This window comes from Ambystoma mexicanum, chromosome 4p (assembly GCF_040938575.1).
Source record: "Ambystoma mexicanum isolate Mex_15411 chromosome 4p, UKY_AmexF1_1, whole genome shotgun sequence".
Classification (NCBI taxonomy): Eukaryota; Metazoa; Chordata; class Amphibia; order Caudata; family Ambystomatidae; genus Ambystoma; species Ambystoma mexicanum.
Window position 1 is genome coordinate 521,081,670 of NC_090927.1, and position 19,415 is coordinate 521,101,084.

Consider the following 19,415-nt stretch of genomic DNA (forward strand, 5'->3'; position numbering starts at 1 on the left):
CACACGCGATTTGGCAGGGTACGTGGATTTCAGGGGTGCGCGGGAAGTTCCACACGCGATTTGGCCGGGTACGTGCGCGGGAATTTCCACACGCGATTTGTCTAGGTACGTGGATCTCAAGGGTGCGCGGGAAGTCTCACACGCGATTTGGCTCGGTACGTGGATTTCAGAGGTGCGCGGGAATTTCCACATGCGATTTCAGCATGGTACGTGCATTTCAGGGGTGCGCGGGAATTTCCACACGCGATTGGGCCCGTGCGAGCAGGGTACGCGTATCTCAGGGGTGCGGGGGAAGTGCCACACGCGATTTAAGCAGGGTACGTGTATTTCGGGGTGCGGGGCAAGTTTCACACGCGATTTCAGCAGGGTACGTGTATTCCAGGGGTGCGCGGGAAGTTCCACACGCGATTTGGCTGTGTGCTCCCAGGTATTCCCTGTACACCCTCCACGGCCCCTGCAGGCAGCCGACACCACAGGGGACTACCCTGCACACCTGCTCATGTCACCCAGCACCCCCACCCCCCAGCCACCATGGGCAGCCCCCACCAGGCCCCCACTCATGTCTCCCACCACCTCCACCCCCAGCATCCAGGGGCACCCTCCACCAGGCACCCACTCATGACCCCCTGCACCCTCACCCCCCAGCATCCAGGGGCAGCCCCCACCAGGCCCCCACTCATGTCTCCCACCACCCCCACCTCCCAGCCACCAGGGGCAGCCTCCACCAGGCCCCCACTCATGTCCCCCTGCACCCCCACCCCCCAGCCACCAGGGGCAGCCTCCACCAGGCCCCCACTCATGTCTCCCACCACCCCCACCCCCCAGCCACCATGGGCACACTCCACCAGGCCCCCACTCATGTCCCCCTGCACCCCCACCCCCCAGCATCCAGGGGCACCCTCCACCAGGCCCCCACTCATGTCTCCCACCACCCCCACCCCCCAGCATCCAGGGGCACCCTCCACCAGGCACCCACTCATGTCCCCCTGCACCCCCACCCCCCAGCATCCAGGGGCAGCCCCCACCAGGCCCCCACTCATGTCTCCCACCACCCCCACCCCCCAGCCACCAGGGGCAGCCTCCACCAGGCCCCCACTCATGTCTCCCACCACCCCCACCCCCCAGCCACCATGGGCAGCCCCCACCAGGCCCCCACTCATGTCTCCCACCACTCCCACCCCCCAGCCACCATGGGCAGCCCCCACCAGGCCCCCACCCATGTCTCCCACCACCCCCACCCCCCAGCATCCAGGGGCAGCCCCCACCAGGCCCCCACACATGTCCAACTCATGTCTCCCACCCCCCCCACCCCCCAGCAGTGCAGGGGCACCCTCCACCAGGCCCCCACTCATGTCCCCCTGCACCCCCACCCCCCAGCATCCAGGGGCACCCTCCACCAGGCCCCCACTCATGTCTCCCACCACCCCCACCCCCCAGCATCCAGGGGCACCCTCCACCAGGCCCCCACTCATGTCTCCCATCACCCCCACCCCCCAGCCACCAGGGGCAGCCTCCACCAGGCCCACACTCATGTCTACCACCACCCCACCCCCCCAGCAGTGCAGGGGCAGCCTCCACCAGGCCCCCACTCATGTCTCCCACCACCCCCACCCCCCAGCCACCAGGGGCAGCCTCTACCAGGCCCCCACTCATGTCTCCCACCACCCCCACCCCCCAGCAGTGCAGGGGCACCCTCCACCAGGCCCCCACTCATGTCTCCCACCACCCCCACCCCCCAGCATCCAGGGGCACCCTCCACCAGGCCCCCACTCATGTCTCCCACCACCCCCACCCCCCAGCAGTGCAGGGGCACCCTCCACCAGGCCCCCACTCATGTCCCCCTGCACCCCCACCCCCCAGCATCCAGGGGCAGCCTCCACCAGGCCCCCACTCATGTCTCCCACCACCCCCACCCCCCAGCAGTGCAGGGGCAGCCTCCACCAGGCCCCCACTCATGTCCCCCTGCACCCAGGTCCTCACAATCCCCAATCATGTGCGTTATGGTCAGCCTCCACAGCCAAAAGGCCCTACCAAGTAACCCATTCACCCACATGGAAATGGAAATTACATGTTACACCCCCAATGTTCATAAAGCAAATGAACCCATGTCCGTCACACACAATGGTTGCAAATGAATGGGAAAACGCCCAACATGACATGCATGAAACCAATGAGATGATACCACACAGTGAAGTATGAAAACAAAATTGTATTCAAAAAAATTGAATGCAAATGAAATGAAACAAACTACAATGGCAATGAAAAAAAGATAAGCTGCATGTCCGTCCAAAAAAATCAAAACTACAAATCCAAATCCAAAAAAATGTTGTTCAAAGTCACATTAAAAATAAAATCAATCCGAGAGATAAAAATAAATGCAAAGACCATTGCTCCATGGAGAATAAATCAAAAATAAAAAAATAAAACAATCCAATGAAGAACTATGTACAAAACATCCAAGGGTCCATGAGCCCAACTGAACAAAGGAAACCTACAAAAAACCCTAACTAAAATGCAACTATATACAAAAAGTGGAGCTGTGTCCGTCGACTCCAAATCATAAGAAGAAACAAATGAAACCTAAAACTAAAGAACTATATACAAAGGCGGCGGGCAAGTCCAGCGGCTCACTCCGTGGTGTTCCGGGCCAGGGCATCATGAAACACCTCGTCTATGTCCCGGAGGCGGTCCTGTTCCATGGCCCCGAGGGTCCGCAGGGATGACGCCATCTGCTCCTCCAACCCCCTGCGGATTGCCTCGAGGCACTCGGCCCGCCTCAGGGCCCTCCGCATGGAGTTCTCCGCCCTGACCATCGTGAGCCGCGCCTCTTCCGCCCGCCGCCGCTCCGCACCTATCTGCTGGCCCAACCGCAGCCACACGGCAGACACTTCCTGTCCTGGGTCCTCCTGCCCTCCGGCCGATGCCTGCCCCTCCGATGTTGATGGCCCCGAGCCATGATGCCTCCCACGTTGACTCTGCTGCTGCCTCCGACGCAACTGCCTCTGCCAGCACGACGGCATCCAGGCTGATGGAATCCACCGACGCCGTCGTGCACGTGCCCTGCCTGATGATGCCGGCACATCCTCCATCTGCTGGGGTACAGTTGCTGTGGTGTCCACCCCTGCTGGACCTCCGACTCCCGACTGTGGCAGGGATGGGATCCCCACCGAGCTGGCTGCATTGGTCAGGGCAGGTCCACAGGGGGCCCTGGTGGCATCTGGGCCGGAATACGGCAAGGAGAATGACTGACGTATAGTCTCCACAGAGGAGGAGAGGACCGCCAGATTGGCCGACACATGCAGGAAACCCCCGAACATGGACGATCCCAATTGGGCCACATCGGCATGGTGCTCTTCGTGATGACGTGCGTGCTCCTCCTGGGAAGCACGCACGGCATCACGAATCACAGCTGTGCGCATCGCGACCCCAATCAGGACCTTCTCCATACGGCCAGCGGTCCCCTCGTCCGCAGGTGGAGGGGAGTCAGATGACATGGACATACCCTCTACCTGCGGACGGGCCTGGGACGGGGCATCCCTGCTGGTGCATGGTGGTGCACCCACAGGGTCAGGGACAGCGACATGCACAGGCCCCTCCACGGTGACCTGTGCTGCCTCCTGCCCCTGCCCTGCACCACTTGCACCAGCAGGAATGCCCCCACCAGGCCCCATGTGCGCCTCATTGGCGGCCTCCTCCTCCTCTGTGGAAACCACCAACCTGGATGGCTCCTCACCGTCTTCCGCCGTAGCAGACCCCTGTGGGTGCTCACCCACCCCTTCTGCTGCAGCCGTGGGGGCATCCCCGCCGCCTTGCTCCACAGCGCCGTCTCCGCCCTCTTCTTCACTAGCCGCTGCGTAGAGGGAGACATAGAACACAAGCATCAGGGTACTGTACAATGGTCCCCTAGACAGGAAGCAATAGCAGATGAGTGCCACTGTCAAAGTACACTTCCATCATGTCCCTCCACAACACATGTGTCAGTCCAGGCAAAACACACACAGTGACAGTCATGGTGCATGCCATGGACATTTCCATACATGTCCAATGGACTCTCGAAACATACAATGTAATGGAACTCACATGCATCATGGGTCATGCCTATCACATGCAAACACTTCACCTCAGTCACATCCATCTGGCCCCGTACACCCCAATCACACATACAGGCAAGTATCAGACAACCAGCACACTGCAACATGCCCTGTCTCACACAGCAATGCTTGGCCACTTACCGCTCAACTCCAGACGGGTCTCCCTCTCAAGGACCTGGGCATGGAGCGCTGGGTGTACGCGTTCCAGGACCCTCATCTGGATGGAACTCATGCGGCCCCGGCCCCCCTCCATGAGGCGCCAGGCCTTTATGAGGGTCCTGGACCTCAAGTCCTCCCAGCGCTTCTTGACCTTCTGGATGGTGCGGGTTGCCACCCCCTCCGCGTTGATGGCAACCACACAGTCGGCCCAGATCCTCTCCCGTCCTTCCTTGTTGGCGCGGGACGATCCGAAGAGGGCATCATACTGCCCCAGGATTTGCTCCACCAGGACACCAACTTCGGTGGCAGTGAAGCTGGTGCCCCTTTGCCCCTCTGGCCGGGTGTTGCCACTGGTGCCAGATGTTGATGTGCCCGACATGGCAACCCCAGGGGCAGGAGTGGGTGGGCAACTGGGTCCTGGGTCTGGGCTGTGGAGCGATGTTATCCGAGTCGGGAGTCTTCTGTTTCAGCAGGGGTGGACACAGCAACTGGACCCCTGCAGATGGCTGATGTGCAGGCACCAAATGGCAGGGCACGGTGGCAGCAGGCAGGCAGGCAGGCAGGCAGGCAGCAGCAGATGGCACGTGGGAGGCTGCTCGGGGCACTGGGGGGCAGTAATTTGCGTGTTTTCGCGTGGCCAGCTTGATACGGAGTGATTTGGCACGTGAAAATCCTGCACGTTAGCGTGATATTCGAGGAAAGGCCCTTAGCGCGTAAGCGCGTCAGCACGCGTACGCGATTTCATTGGACCAAAGGCCCTTACAGCGTAAGCGCGTCTGTGACGTTTCGCGCATGGGCGTTGCCCTGGCAGGGCTTGGAGATCCCGCGTGCCTTTGAACTGCTCTGTACGTGCTTTTCGTGCGGTGCGTGTGTTTTCCATCCGTTGGGGTTTACACGCTATTACTTCACAGCGGGTGTTGGCTACGCGTTCTTCTACACGCAAGGCAGACAGTGAGTGGTACCCCGCTCCCCCCCAGGCCCAATCGCGTGAAGCGAACCCCTGAAATACACGTAGCCTGCTCCCCCAGGCCCGATTGCGTGAAAAACTTCACGCGAACCCCTGAAATACACGTAGCCCGCTCCCCCAGGCCCGATCGCGTGAAAAACTTCACGCGAACCCCTGAGATACAGGTAGCCCACTCCCCCAGGCCCGATCGCGTGAGAACCTTCACGCGAACCCCTGATATACACGTAGCCCGCTCCCCCAGGCCCGATCGCTTGAAAAACTTCACGCGAACCCCTGTAATACACGTAGCCCGCTCCCCCAGGCCCGATCGCTTGAAAAACTTCACGCAAACCCCTGAAATACACGTAGCCCGCTCCCCCAGGCCCGATCGCGTGAAAAACTTCACGCGAACCCCTGAAATACACGTAGCCCGCTCCCCCAGGCCCGATCGCGTGAAAAAGTTCACGCGAACCCCTGAAATACACGTAGCCCGCTCGCACAGGCCCAATTGCTGTATGTTGCCACTTTTGTAATGTGCAGGGACGCTACCGCCTGCCTTCGTGTGGCGGATGTGTTTCGGCTTGTGCGTGTCTTTGGCTGTGCGTGGCTTTGCCCTATTCGATTCCATGAATACGTGTGGTTCGAGTGCGTGTGGGCGTTCCGTCTGCTTCCCTGCAGTACATCCCCAGTTACGCCCTTATTTTCGCGCGTTGTTCCCCATTCCGTGCGTTACGCCCCGTGTCCCGCCCACTTTCTGGTGTATGCGCCGAGGTTGTGCGCTTTCACTGTGCACGTCGCGCACGCCTTTCGGGATGTTGCAGTGACTTGTGCGCCATGCACGGGTTTGGTGCACATCCCGGGGTGTACACGCGCAGGGACTTCCATGAATCGCACGCATGCGCGTGCGCCTGTTTTTTTCCGCTTGCGCCTGCTTGCGCCTACTTGCGCCTGCTTGCGCGAAGATTTTCGGTGCACGTTTGTTCCATGAATCGGCCCCTTAGTCTGAATAATCTAGTTTAAGTAAAATTTGTCCTTTTTCTTTCCAAACCGATTTCCTCCCTTTAACGGCTTTATTTTACCAAAACGGACCCTCGTTTAATCTTACAAATTTCATCCAGTTCTTCAGCTATAGCCCTTCTTTCACCTCTATATTGTCCTTGTGTTGTGCATCTATCCCCCAGCCCAGACACCGTATTCTATTTCAGAGTATTTCACCCAAATTCAGACTTTAAACTTTAAACTGCAAACAAAAAAAAATCAACTTTTCCATGTGTGATTGACTGCACTGTGTTCTCAATTTCAACCTGCTTTGTGAAATGTTTGTCTTTTGTGATACCTTGCCTTAAAGTTGCTAGTGGTTAACATCCCTGATACTGTGGTAAAACATATGTACATCATTATTTAATTACACATATAATTAATAATTTGTTAATATCAGAGTGTCATTTTAGGCCATTGCAAAGGGTTTAAAATCCTGCTTCTTTCTATCCACTCAGATTTCGAGTCATTATGGGTTGAGGGAACATTGCAGGGGGAAACCTTCACTTGGGTGCTATCTATCCTAATTCAAAAAGTGTTCCATTTCATTTGTGCTTTGGACATGTTCTTGTAGAAGGCTACCCAAGTATATTTCAGTGGTTTTCATTGTAATTATCACCCCATTGGTGATTGCTGCCCCACATAAAAATGGTGTGATTTTTTTTTACATTAAAATAAATTGATATTGTGTTACCACCCACCTGCCTGGTTCATGGTCCATTCTGACCCAGGGTATTTGTAAAAGGGGGTGGGAGATGGGTCGGGTATCGGCTCAATTTGAATTTGTTGAAAATAAAGAAAAAACATTCTAATCGTGTGCTACATCTAAGGTGAGGGTGAAGTTCCTGGTCCGGTGTGTGACACCCGATTGGGATGCTTCACAAATTGGGGGCTCATCCAGGATTGGGTTTATTTATTCAACCGTGACAGCTTAACACAGCAGGCTAACCTTCAAGGTGGTAATACTTTGTGTGGCTGGAACACTGTGTTATGCTATAGAAGCGCCTCCCCAAAACAAAAATCATTAGTACCAGGCCTGGGTATAAAATTAAAGCTAAATCAAACGTAAAAATAGACAAAAAGCAACATAATACATATTACACTTATACAAATACATTAATAAAGAAAGAACACTGTTAGGCAGAATCATATGCAGTACCCTTTGGGAACACAACACACAATTAAGACTACAAGTGCAAGTACAAATTGACCATTGGTACAAGCCTGTACTACACAGTAAAGTGGTAATGATGGCTTAGCAGCCAGACTTATCTCAAGAGTAAAGTGAGCAGTAACAGAATTTACACAAAGGACAGCAATGACAATGTTTCGAGTAAACACTGATTCAAGGTTTCTGAGTAAAATAATATACATTTATTTACACCATCAGTTATAAAACAGTTCACTAATATAAAGCAGCAGAAAATCACAATCTTAATACACTACACACCACCCAATGAACTCTGGACAAGTTAAGCTCAAAATGAAGTGAGAGCAAAATGGCACTCTAGCAATTTAAAACCGGATGGAAAGACAAGGTTATTCAAAATCAAGCAGCACCAACAAGTAAGTAGGCAGGGCAATCTAGAAAAGGCTTACTACAACTAGGATTCAAATCAATAGGCCTTGGCCAATGTTAATGGGTCAGAGTCTTTGCAGAGGATAACACAGTTCAGAGTAGTTTGCGGTTAAGTATTTGCCAAGAGTTTTTGCAGCGAAGTTGGTCGGAAGAAAAGTTATTTAAAAGAGTAGAGAAGGACAAGCCGGATTAGTGAAAGATTTAAAACACTTTCAACGCGGTCGGACGGAATGAACGACCGGATTTGAACAGTTCTTTAGTAGAAGAAGAATGCTATAGCTGAGGCAGAAGTTCCTGGAAAGTCCTGCTGGCTCACGGTTCCTGAAGCGACTGTCGGACTGACAAGAAGGAGGAAATCTGGGGGGATCTGCACTGCCCAGGGAAGAAACCAGCATCAGAGCAAAGCGACAAATAAAAGGTGCGCTCCTTAAAACCCAAACAGGGTCTGGTCCTCCTGGCTATCCGGTTCACTGCAGCGATGCAGAGCAAATTCGACCAGGAGAGGGAGTCCTTACTTGGTGTTTGGCGAACTGGTTGGTCCCACCAGCTAAAGGGGAGAAGATATCTTGCAGATTTTCCCTGTCGTTGAAGTTTCAGGCGATTTGGACCCACAGCAGGGATTCACCGGGAGGTTCAGTAGTTGCCTTAGTCCTCTTCCTTCAACTTCTCTTTGGTTCTCTCGATCCAGTGGTGACTCTGCCTTCCAAGTCCGAGAGACCTGCTTTTAAGCAGTTTTCCCCCATTCACACAGCCTGGCTGTCAATCACACAGCAGGGTGGCTGTCCTGGCAGGACAGTCACCTAGCCAATCAAACAAGAGTGTGACTTGGGTCTCCAAGGAGGCCCTGTGCAGGAGGATTAAAACCTCTCCCTCACATCCTGTCCACCCAGACACTCAGGCGCCTAAGGAGGGCTTCTGTGCAGAAGTCTGCCAAAGGACGGCGAACAAAGGAACCAAACCTGGTTTGGCGTGTAGAGTAAAACACGAGAAACACCTTTACAGAAAGAAATGGCAAATAAACCTAGCCAGAACCAAATGAAATTAAAAGGGGTCCATCGGAATAAAGATCAAGGCTACCACCATAGCCTCTAACAGTACCAAGGCTATTTTCATAGTCTGCGGTAGGAAATAAATGGTAGATACCACTGCCACCAGCCAAATCTTAGAGAAAGTGGAACGAAATAATGTTCCATGAGAAACAGACAAAAAGGGATAACTATTAACCCTTCCAGTACTCTATTGGAAGATAGGTTGTACTAGGTCTGTGATTTTAAAAAGACTAGTAAAGTCAATGGCATCTGTACATGTTCTGGTAGACAATAGTCAGTCCCAGAAAATGGAGTTTAAAGTGGGAAGTCTAAAAAGACAACCCTGTGTCACTGCACTAAAGGTTCTGTGTAACACACAGTAAAACAATGATGCCTATGGAGTAGGTGAGACTCCACACTCTGTGAACAGAAACATGTAAAACACACAGCAAAACACATGTAAGAGTGGGGAAAAAACTCACACTCTTACCAGGTGAAAAAAAAAATCCTAGAAATCCTGCAAAGCTGCTGAGGGACTCAGGGAAATTAGCCATTCTGGAGAATTCTCCCTAACAAACACTTTCCAAAATGGCCACAGTAGAGATCAATATAGCTAGGGAGCACCTTCTGCACACATTATTTGTCAGGGGGGAATGTCCAGAGCAAGATGAAAATGTATGGCTAGAGGAAATGCTGCAACAGGTCACCTCCATGAAGATGAACACGTGGCAGGATGGTGGCCTACTACACCAAGCTTTGAGTGAGTTATACATGACTCCGAAAATTGAAGAGAAGCAGATTAAAATTGTCAGAATCGCAGCCTACATGTATCTCCATATGGGAGTGATACAGGAAACGCATGAGGAAAATACAGCTCGTGCGCAAAATCAATCTGAATTCTTATCTAAAATCCAGACTGAACTAAAATTAGCAGAACAGAAATTGCAGAAGAGCCAAGATTCTGAGGCAGAATCTGGTAATTACATTAACAAATTAAAAGAGGACTTCGCTCTCCAACAGCAGAATAATGTAGACCAAGAGGCCCAATTAGATGCATTAAAAATAGAGTGTCAGGAACAGGTTGACACTCTGTAAGAGAGTCAACAGAAGCTGACTCAACAATTAACATATAACAGGGGCTGCTCAGGACAAAGAACCATGCTGCAATATCAGGTCAAAAGGTTGGAAGAGGAGAATAATAAACTCATCATTTAAGAACTCCACTCCCAAGCAGAATTTGATTAAGCGAGCCAGAAATGAAATACCATCAAGCAACAAAGGGATGACCTGGCTGAACAGAGGGGCACCTTAAATTAGGAAAAATATGCCCTATGTCAGGAAGTAAGCAATGTAAAAACAGGTTTACGGGAAAGTGAGCTGGTCCTCCAGAAACTAAATGAACTCAAAACAGAATAAGGAATGTTATTGAAGCACACCCGACGGGTATAAGGTGCTCTGGAAGAGAACACCAAACTAAAAATGCACAAACTCAGGAGTTGAGTTTCCTGCAACAAAAAATGGTTCAGTGTTCCCAAAGAGAACACCCAAACTAAAAATGCACAAACTCAGGAGGTGAGTCTCCTACAACAAAAGTTGATTCAGTGTTCCCAAACTATACAGGCAGCACAAAGAGATAATGAGGCCCTCTGTGAAGAGAAAGATGGGCTCCACAAGCAAGTGGCAGCTCAAGAGTGGGTCATAGAGGCCAGTAAAGCCCTGATAGCCGAGCAAGAGGCTCAGATCTTTGCCTATTATCAAGAGGTAGGAGCTGAGAAGGAAAAACTAGCGAGGTTGGAGAAAGGGTATCCTAAATCCAATCCAAACTGTAGGGAACCCGAACATGTAGAGAGGGACAGGGCAACCCCTGATCATAGTATGATGACCTTGGTACTGAGGGACTACAACCCATTTAATACTTTGCGCCCTGCTGACTTCATGGCTACTGGTTCACATGAGCCAGAAACCAGGAGGCCATAAGGATTAAATATGCCTAGCATGATGGAGCTGACAGGTCAGCGCCCCCCAGAAATTTATAGAAGGGCATCCCTGGATAGATACAGAAATATAATACTGATGTCTCTGACACTGAAACCTCCTTTGAGGAGAAAGTCAGGGACTTCGATCTGCAGAATCACTACCTCCAAAGGGACCAGTTGGTTAAATGTGCACAAGAACAACAGGAAAAGAGGCCCTGAAAGAGCATCCTGAAGACATCCACCCAATCAGGTCAATGGGGGGATACCCTGCCAACCCTGGAACTAGGCAGGAGTCAGAAGACTACTCTCCTGTGCTCCACATTGGAGAAGAAACTAGGCCCCACCGTTCCGCGAGCCCCTCCCAAGCTCACAGAAACAGGGAGTGCCTAGATGATCATGAGGGGTCCCTTAAACAGCAGCGCCTCTAAGGGCGAATGGACTCAGTTGACGTGGCGAGAGAAAACAAATAAACCAAAATGAGTTCTGGTGAAACACCCCATTAGACAGATCGAGGCCATCAGGAATGTCATGACACTGTACAATTAAAACGCAAAATATTCTGTCTTGGAGCATTTGGAACTCCATGAGCAAATGATGGACACATTTCACATAAAAGATAGCCAGAACTGTATAGATCATGCCAAATGGACATTCTCTGCAGAATTCTCAAGCTTATTTGCTGGACTGGAAGACCAAGAACATTCAAGATGGTCCACCTACAAGGCAGCCATCTTCAAGCACTTTTCCACCCATAGAAACTCCCAAGAGGCTCGCAAAGCAGCCTACAATCTACAATGCTGGGAAGACCAAGCCCCATGAGAGTTTGTGCAGGAATTAAAACGCGCCTTTGCCCAAACCACCAGGAGGATGTGCACGGATAGCGGAGAGTTTATTACTAACTATTTTTATGCACTCTCAAAATACATTATGACCCAGCTGGTGAGGGATTTCCATGATAAAAGATCTTTGGACTGGGTGATAGAGTATGCTACTCGGATATATGAAGTCCAAAAATCTGCAGAAAATAAAAATCAGACCAAAACCCCCAAAACCAGCCAAAACCCCTGCTGCTGCTAAGGTGGTGGAGGTGAAGGTTGCTCCCATTTTGGACCTAGAAATGGGGGAGCCTAAAAATGCACCAATCCCAAACCAGCAAAACCAGAGGCCAAGAAGGCCTTCAGGCCAATCACAAGGTGGTCAGGGAGGTAATACCACCAATGGGACCCCTAACTCTCCTGATTATATAAGTCCCAGATATAAGGGCAACCAACCTATAATGGGGTACGTATGGACTCCCCCAGCCCAAGGGGGGTCCCACCAGGTAAGTAGTCCTCAGGAAATTTCCCTCCTAACTTCCCTCAGGAGGACAGTAATCCCCTGAATCCTCAGTTAAGTTTCTTTTCCCATTATCCACAAAACCCCAACCTGCAGGACAACCCTTCTTTCCTTCCCCGGTTTCAGGAGCCCAGACTGCCCAATCCGGGAGAAGGGGAGACCAAGGGTGGAAGGTTACCAAAATCCACAATTCCTAGTGTATTTCAGGAGAAGGGATAGTTACCCTTCCCGTGAACCACCTAGATATGAACAGAGACCACCGTACCAGCCTGAACAGGTGTCCCAACTGGAGCGCCAGGTCCAGAACACCACACAGGATCTGGGTCGCATGTTGAGGCCTCAGCAGAACCCTCAAATGAACATGGCGTCTCAGAACCCCAAAAAGGGTCTGGCACCCCAGAACAATGATGGGGAGAGGTAGAGGTTCCACTGGTTCCAGAGGAAGAGGCACGGAGGAAGGGGGGTGTAAGGCCCTAGAGGAGGCGTCCTTCCTCACCCGTGAAAAGCCTGTGGACGCCCAAGAACCAGAACAAAAATCTCTTGCCCCCAAAAAGCTGCAACTCAAAGAACAGAGGGTGGGTAGGAGAGACAAAGACGGTAAAAAGGCCCATTTTGTGGAAGAAGTGAGTGTCCTCCAGTTTGAAGGAGAAGAATCCTTAGAGGTTTCTGGGAAAATAATTTTCTCCTTCAGGGACGGGGGAATTCCTTCCAAAGAAAAGTGGGTCCCAAGAGATCTAAATGATGACTGGATGGGTGTGGGGACTGATTCAGGGTCACCCATCTCTGAACCCCAGGATTGTCATCCTGAGAAGAAAATAGTAATGGAGGGATCCTCCACACAAATTGGTTGTAGTGACTGCCACCCGGTAGGTGGGGGCGGCACAGAGCTAAGGGAAACAGTGGATTCCAAAATCTCCACTATTTCAGGATGTCAACATTGTATTACAGATTCCCAAACTTCCCAAACTTCCCAAACTAACTCTGGGAACTGCCTCCAAGAAAGGGGGGGGGCATCCCAGGAGCCGAGGAAAAAGGGGATTCCCAAACATCACAAATTAATTCTGGTGACTGTCTCCAAGTAAAAGGGGACCACACCGAACCCAGAGAGAAAGGGGAGCCCGAAACTCCCCAAATATCAGAATGCCAAATTTTCCTTTCAGATTCCCAAAATCCAACACAGAATTATGTCCAAATTACCTCCATGTCGGAGTCCAAAATAAAGCAGTTAACCACCCAGCTGGTTCAGATCCTCATTACCTTTGCCCGTTGGAAGAGATAGCAGGTAGATTCTACGCCTCCCTCCAAGTGCAGGGGCAACGTGCAATATTAGCACTGGTGGGCACCGGATCCCAAACCTAAATTCAGGGAGGGGGGAGAAACACAAGATCCCTCTCAGCCTGGACTACTCCAGAACTTTGACTGGAGTGAAATTCCTGTCGAGGGGACTGCAGATTTGGAAATAAAAATTGGGCGACATAAGATGAAACACCCGATCATAGTCGTGACTCCAGAGGGAACCCCTTATCTATTAGGGAATGACATCACTTGCAGGTTGTCCCCCCCACTAATAGACTGTGTAAACAAGGTCCTCTGGACTCAGACTAATAGGCCAATAAAATTAAAACAGAGTGTCAACCATGTTAGTTTAAATGTCACATGCCACATGGTTGAACAAAAACCGGATCAAATTGAATTTCATCTTCAATCAAACCCCTGATGTTACAGTAATTGCTGTAGGAGAACAAGCTGGTAATGGAAACTCCTCTCCATTCCTGAAAATCAACCTTCCTTCTAGTTTTAAGTGGCATTCCACAATGGAAGGAAATACTTTGAAAGTTAATACTGATTCACAATCTGAAAAACCCAATTCCATAGTCAAAGCGATGAGAAACCAGCTGAAAGCATAGCTGGCATTCAGAAGAACGGTGAACAGTTCTTCCTCCCCATTCAGTTATATGAGGGGAGGGAGCCTGTTCTCGCCCGAGTTGGCTTGAATAGCGAAGAAAGCTTCATCAGCTAAGTATTATTCAGGAAACTCCCAAAGGACCAGACCCTGCCCGCTGTTGAGTAAGTTTATCAGTGGGTATGGGGCCTGGAAATTCCCTTTCCAAACATCTTCTGCTTAGCAGTTGTATGCTAAAAATATCTGTCTCTGGGAAAAGCATAGAGCATAACTGTTGGGTCGTGTGAGGTGTTCCTTCTGCCTTTTACATGGGCAGTCACCTCCTCAACCGACTCGAAAAATAATTTGGATCCCAGTAATTACCAAGCCCGGCCCCAACTCGAGGGTAACCCCCAGGGCTCTGGCAATCCTAAAGAAAGCCTTTCGGTCAGCCCCATTGCTACCATAGGCAGTTGAAGTTCAAAATGGAAAGGAGGTCATCATCCAAGGGCTAGCCTACAGAATTTGAATCCCCAAAGGATAGCTGACAGAAGAGAAATGGGTCCATATTAATCAGCTAAAGAGTTGTCACACTAGCCATACTTTGCAGCTAATTGAGGAGCCCAGAGAAAATCAAATAGAGGAGACATCTGGAGAATGAGAACCAGAAAAAGAAGAATCAGAAGGGAACAGGTAGGTTTACAGGTATAATTATTTAACAGGGAGTATTTTTCTTCATTGTCAGGACAAAAGAGATTCTCAAAAATTCTAGTCAAATAAGAAGTTATCTATGTCTTGTGAGCGATCACTTGTCTTTATCATCAAAGTACTGTCATTATTGCAATGTCTGTGTGTCCCACTTCTGTCAACCTTCCAGGAAGGCAGTCAGTGGGAAAATGTACTAACCGGTTCTTATTTATTCAATAGATTCGTACTGGTTGCACCCTTCAAAGACCGAGGAGGACCTCCCCGTGGACCTGGAAAAAAAAGATCAAAGAAAAATCTGGGGGTGTCGCTCCACACCACAAAGAAAGAACTAAAGGGATGCTGTGGGTGTCGCTCTCCACTCCAATGAGAGACAACGGGAGGATTTTGGCATACCGCTCCATGAGGAAAGAAGGACTAGACCTGATGAACCCCACTTTGCCCTACTGATGAACCCCACTTTTACCCTACAGACGAATCCCACTTTGCCCTACCTTCCCTAGACAAGGAATCTCAGAAGAGTCTGGGGGATTTGTGGGATATATTTACCCACTCAGCAGTACTTCCTCACATCATCCAGCTGCACTACGGCAGAACCAGCAAAATGGCTGCACTGGCTCCTTTGAGCACCAGGGCCTTGCCTCAAAACTGCATTTTGCAGATACAAAAAGGATGGCTGCACTGTTTGGCCAAGCTCCATTGGGTAGGATGGAACAAGGGGGGAACACTGAGAATGCCTGCCAGTGTGTTTCTTACGTGTACCAAGAGGAAAATTGAGAAGCAGCACTGCTTTGCTGCTTGATCCACATTCCCCTTGAAAAAGGAAATATTTGGCCTTTATAATGATGGTGCCCTGATGCTATTTCCATCTGTTCGGCATCACACTGCTTTCATCAATGAGGCCTTGCCATGCCCACCCATATCCAGATTGTGCTCCAGCAAAATGGAACATTATCCCTGTATGACAGGCTGAGTCAGCCAAATCTCAGAAATCAAAAGAAGCTTTATTTTTCAGTCGCACAGGAAAACGCTTGACATTTCAGTTACAAAATGTCAAATATCAATGCTGCAAAAGAGATCCTAGCTCTCTGGGCCTATGTCAATTTCAATGGACCTGTGTCTTAAACAGATTGTTGTACAAGTGAACCTGACTAAGGCTACAAAAAACGATGTGGGAAATTCAGAGAGAAAACCTTTTGAAATGGTCAGCCCAGCATATGTTAAAATGCGCTTTGTAAATAAGTAAAAAAGCCTGTTTTAAAAGTGTAATGTTGAAAGAAAGCCCTGTTTTGTCTTAGCAATGTAAAGGTTTTTTTGCTGGGAAACATATATGGGATGTTTTATTCATCAAGCTTGCTTTTGATTTAAAACAAAATAAAAGAAAATAAGAAATAAAGACATGGGCTGCCTTCTGAAAACTAGCCAAACAGGTTTATGCTTCGGGGGTTGCTAGTAACAGAAGGAGCCACAATAGATTCTAAGTCACATGAGTGCTAATTGCTACCTTGGAAAACTTTGAATGGACCCAAACCACTAAACAGCCTAGGCATCAGACTTTTGTCTGGGCTAAGGCCTCTTATGATGGAGATTCTGGGACATGGACATGTGAAATAGGAAATCACACGTCCCTGTGACTTCTACTGGGAGATTCAAAGCCAACTCAGGAGCAGCCTGGGAACTATGCCCTTATATGGTGAACAATGCTGACCATTTTGGCTCTAAAGACTCATTTAATTTAAGACGTGGTAGCCTTCACTGCCATATTGGGAACAGAAATGGCAGAGAATTGGACAGTTTGAGGACAGTGTACATGATGCCACTGTGAAATTCAATATTTACGTGCATTATGATAATCTAGACCCATGTATAAAGTTATAGAATTTTATGTTGACTATTTATCACTGAAAAGCGCGAACAACTATTAGACGGGCGAAACGAAGTCCTACAGACATGTGGGTGGGACTGCCATGCTCTGCATAAAATATATAATCTGCCTTTGTAATTTTTTAAAATACCACAAATGTACAAATGTGCCATTTATGTCAAAACTGTATTTTAGCTAAAGTAACTGTCGGATGATCCTAGGCATTGTAAAGCCACATCATAAAGCTGATGTCATGCCTCTAAAAGTCCAACCAGCTGACAGCAAGGTGGTAATAATCACCCCTGGCCAATCCAGTTGTTAGAGGCATGGCCGGCCTAAGCCCGCCCCACCATATAATTGTATGATGTCACCATGCCTTATAAATAAAGGTGGCTGACAGAACTCTAGGAACACTCTCTTCTGAATTTTCCAGCACCTGCGTATCCAAATATTACACCTTCACTCTGCAAGATTCCAGACCCCACTTCCAGAAAAGGGATAGTTGACCCAGGCCTTCCTATCCATGCAGAACCACACTTCAGCACTAAAACCCCATAACAAAATACACTAACTTCAAGGAGAAAGGTGGCTGAGCCCGCTTTGGGATTCTCCAGTGCCGCCTGCTTGCCCTGCTTACCCGCTCCATCCAGCAGAGGCGTCGCTGTACCGTGACCAGACCTTTGCTCAGCGGTCTTTTGCCTGGAGAGCCACTATCCAGTGACCAGAACCTTTTGAGCCCAGAACACGGTTGGCTGTCCTAAATTCCAAACTCAATTGCTGTGATTTCCCTATCCCATAGCAACACATAGCATACCCATGTTGACCCCTTTGTCTTTACCTCATTTTCTAAGTAATCCTATCCATACCCTGATAACTTGTCTAAATTGTTCTAATTCTCTGTACACCCTGTCTTTGTTTTTCTAGTTTTAGCACAATTCTTTCTTTCACCTCATCTTGTAACTCCTTAGCAATATTTGGAATAATTTCAATTAATTCCCACATAGATCTGAATGTGGAGTGAAAGGGTTAAGTTGCAAATTAACCATGGATTGTACCGTGTCTTTCTTTACCAATTTAATCTTAATAATATAGTTTAAGTAAAACTTATCCTTTTTCTTTCCAAACCGATTTTCTCCCTTTAACGGCTTTATTTTACCAAAACCGACACTCGTTTTATCTTGCAAATCTCATCCAGTTCTTCAGCTATAGCCCTTCTTTCCCTTCTATATTGTCCCTGTGATGTGCATCTATCCCCCAGCCCAGAAACCGCATTCCAATTCAGAGTATTTCACCCGTTTTTTTTAAAAAACGTTTTTTGATATTTAAAACTGCAAACTAAAAAATGCAATTTTTCCATGTGCGATTGACTGCACTGTGTTTTCAATTTCAACCTGCTTTTTGAACTGTATGCCTTTTGAGATACACTGAGGGTGATGACTAACTGAACTCAGATTATTGATTCTGTTTTAACTACCTATGGTTTGGTCTGATTTATTAAGTGGGAATGTAGGGGAATAGAGTGTGTTCCTGTTGGGTTGTAGATGTTCTTTGGAAATGTAATCTTAAAGGTTTATTTTAAGTTGATGATTGTTTTTACATATTTGACTTCTAACCAATAAAACATTAAAAAAAGTAATTAAGTGCAATTCTGAATTATCTTCAAAGAGGGATGAACGCTTTCATTTGATTTTGTGTTATCACCATACGCTATATTAACTGCTTGGTTTTTATATAGCCACGACCCCCACATTCAAGGAAGGACATGGCCAGTAAATGCCCTACACAAGGGTCTTGTTGATCTCTTTAATAGCCCTGTCCATGCAGAGGTGGTAGCTATGTGCACCCAGGACCCCATGCAGGGCGCTGTTTTGTTCTGTTTGGATGTAGCCGCATGCATTGCATGATTTGCACGTGTCTATTTAGCTTACTGACAAACTACCAACAAAGATGTCTGAAGACTGTGATAGGACATAGTGGAACTAGTGAAGGGACTTGGTGGCAAAGCAGTAGGTGCAGTGCTGTGAGTCACAGCTAGTGTGGTGCTTGGGGTTATCAGGAGATGGTCATGGAGGTCAGGGACAGGGTTGACCGGGGAACTACCAGATTGAACAAGATGGATGACACGCAGGGGAGAAATGCAGGTGGCCAGAAATTCATGTGGGCAGCTGCTAATCTTAGAGTGCTAACTCAATACAATATCCAAAGCACAATACAAAAAAACACTTTGCTGCGCTCTGTGAATTAGGCACGATGCAAAGTGTATTTTTGCAGTGCAAAGTCACTTTGCACCATGCTACACATTCTGTAAAAAAAGTGATGCAGCAAGAGCTTCCAATACTTGGAAGAGTGCACCAACACTCTCATGAACGTGAAAGTTGGTTGGAGACCATCCACAATCGCGCTAGACACTAGTAACTGTGTCCAGTGCGGCCGCCCGCCATCCCGTACGAGCCACAACAGGCTCTACATCCACCCATCACTGTGGAACACCCACCAGAAAAAGTGCAGGGTTCTTCCCCCTCTTGACCCTAAGTCTTACCACAACCTATCTTGCCTTAAAAAATTACCTCTGAAGGCCGAAACGTGTCAGTAAATCTAAGAAATACCTGTTTATATTCACAAATGTAAAACTCGGGAGCCTTATTAGAGAGAACCTCTCTCCCAAAATGTATTAGTGTCTAGTGAGAATGTGGCTGGGTTCCAACCGCATTTCACAATTCAGCCAAGGAGAGTGGGGCTCTGCCCTTAGTAGACCTGTATCACACGAAGCAGGAAACGCAACAATATCACCTCAAAGCGCGGCAGTCCTGCT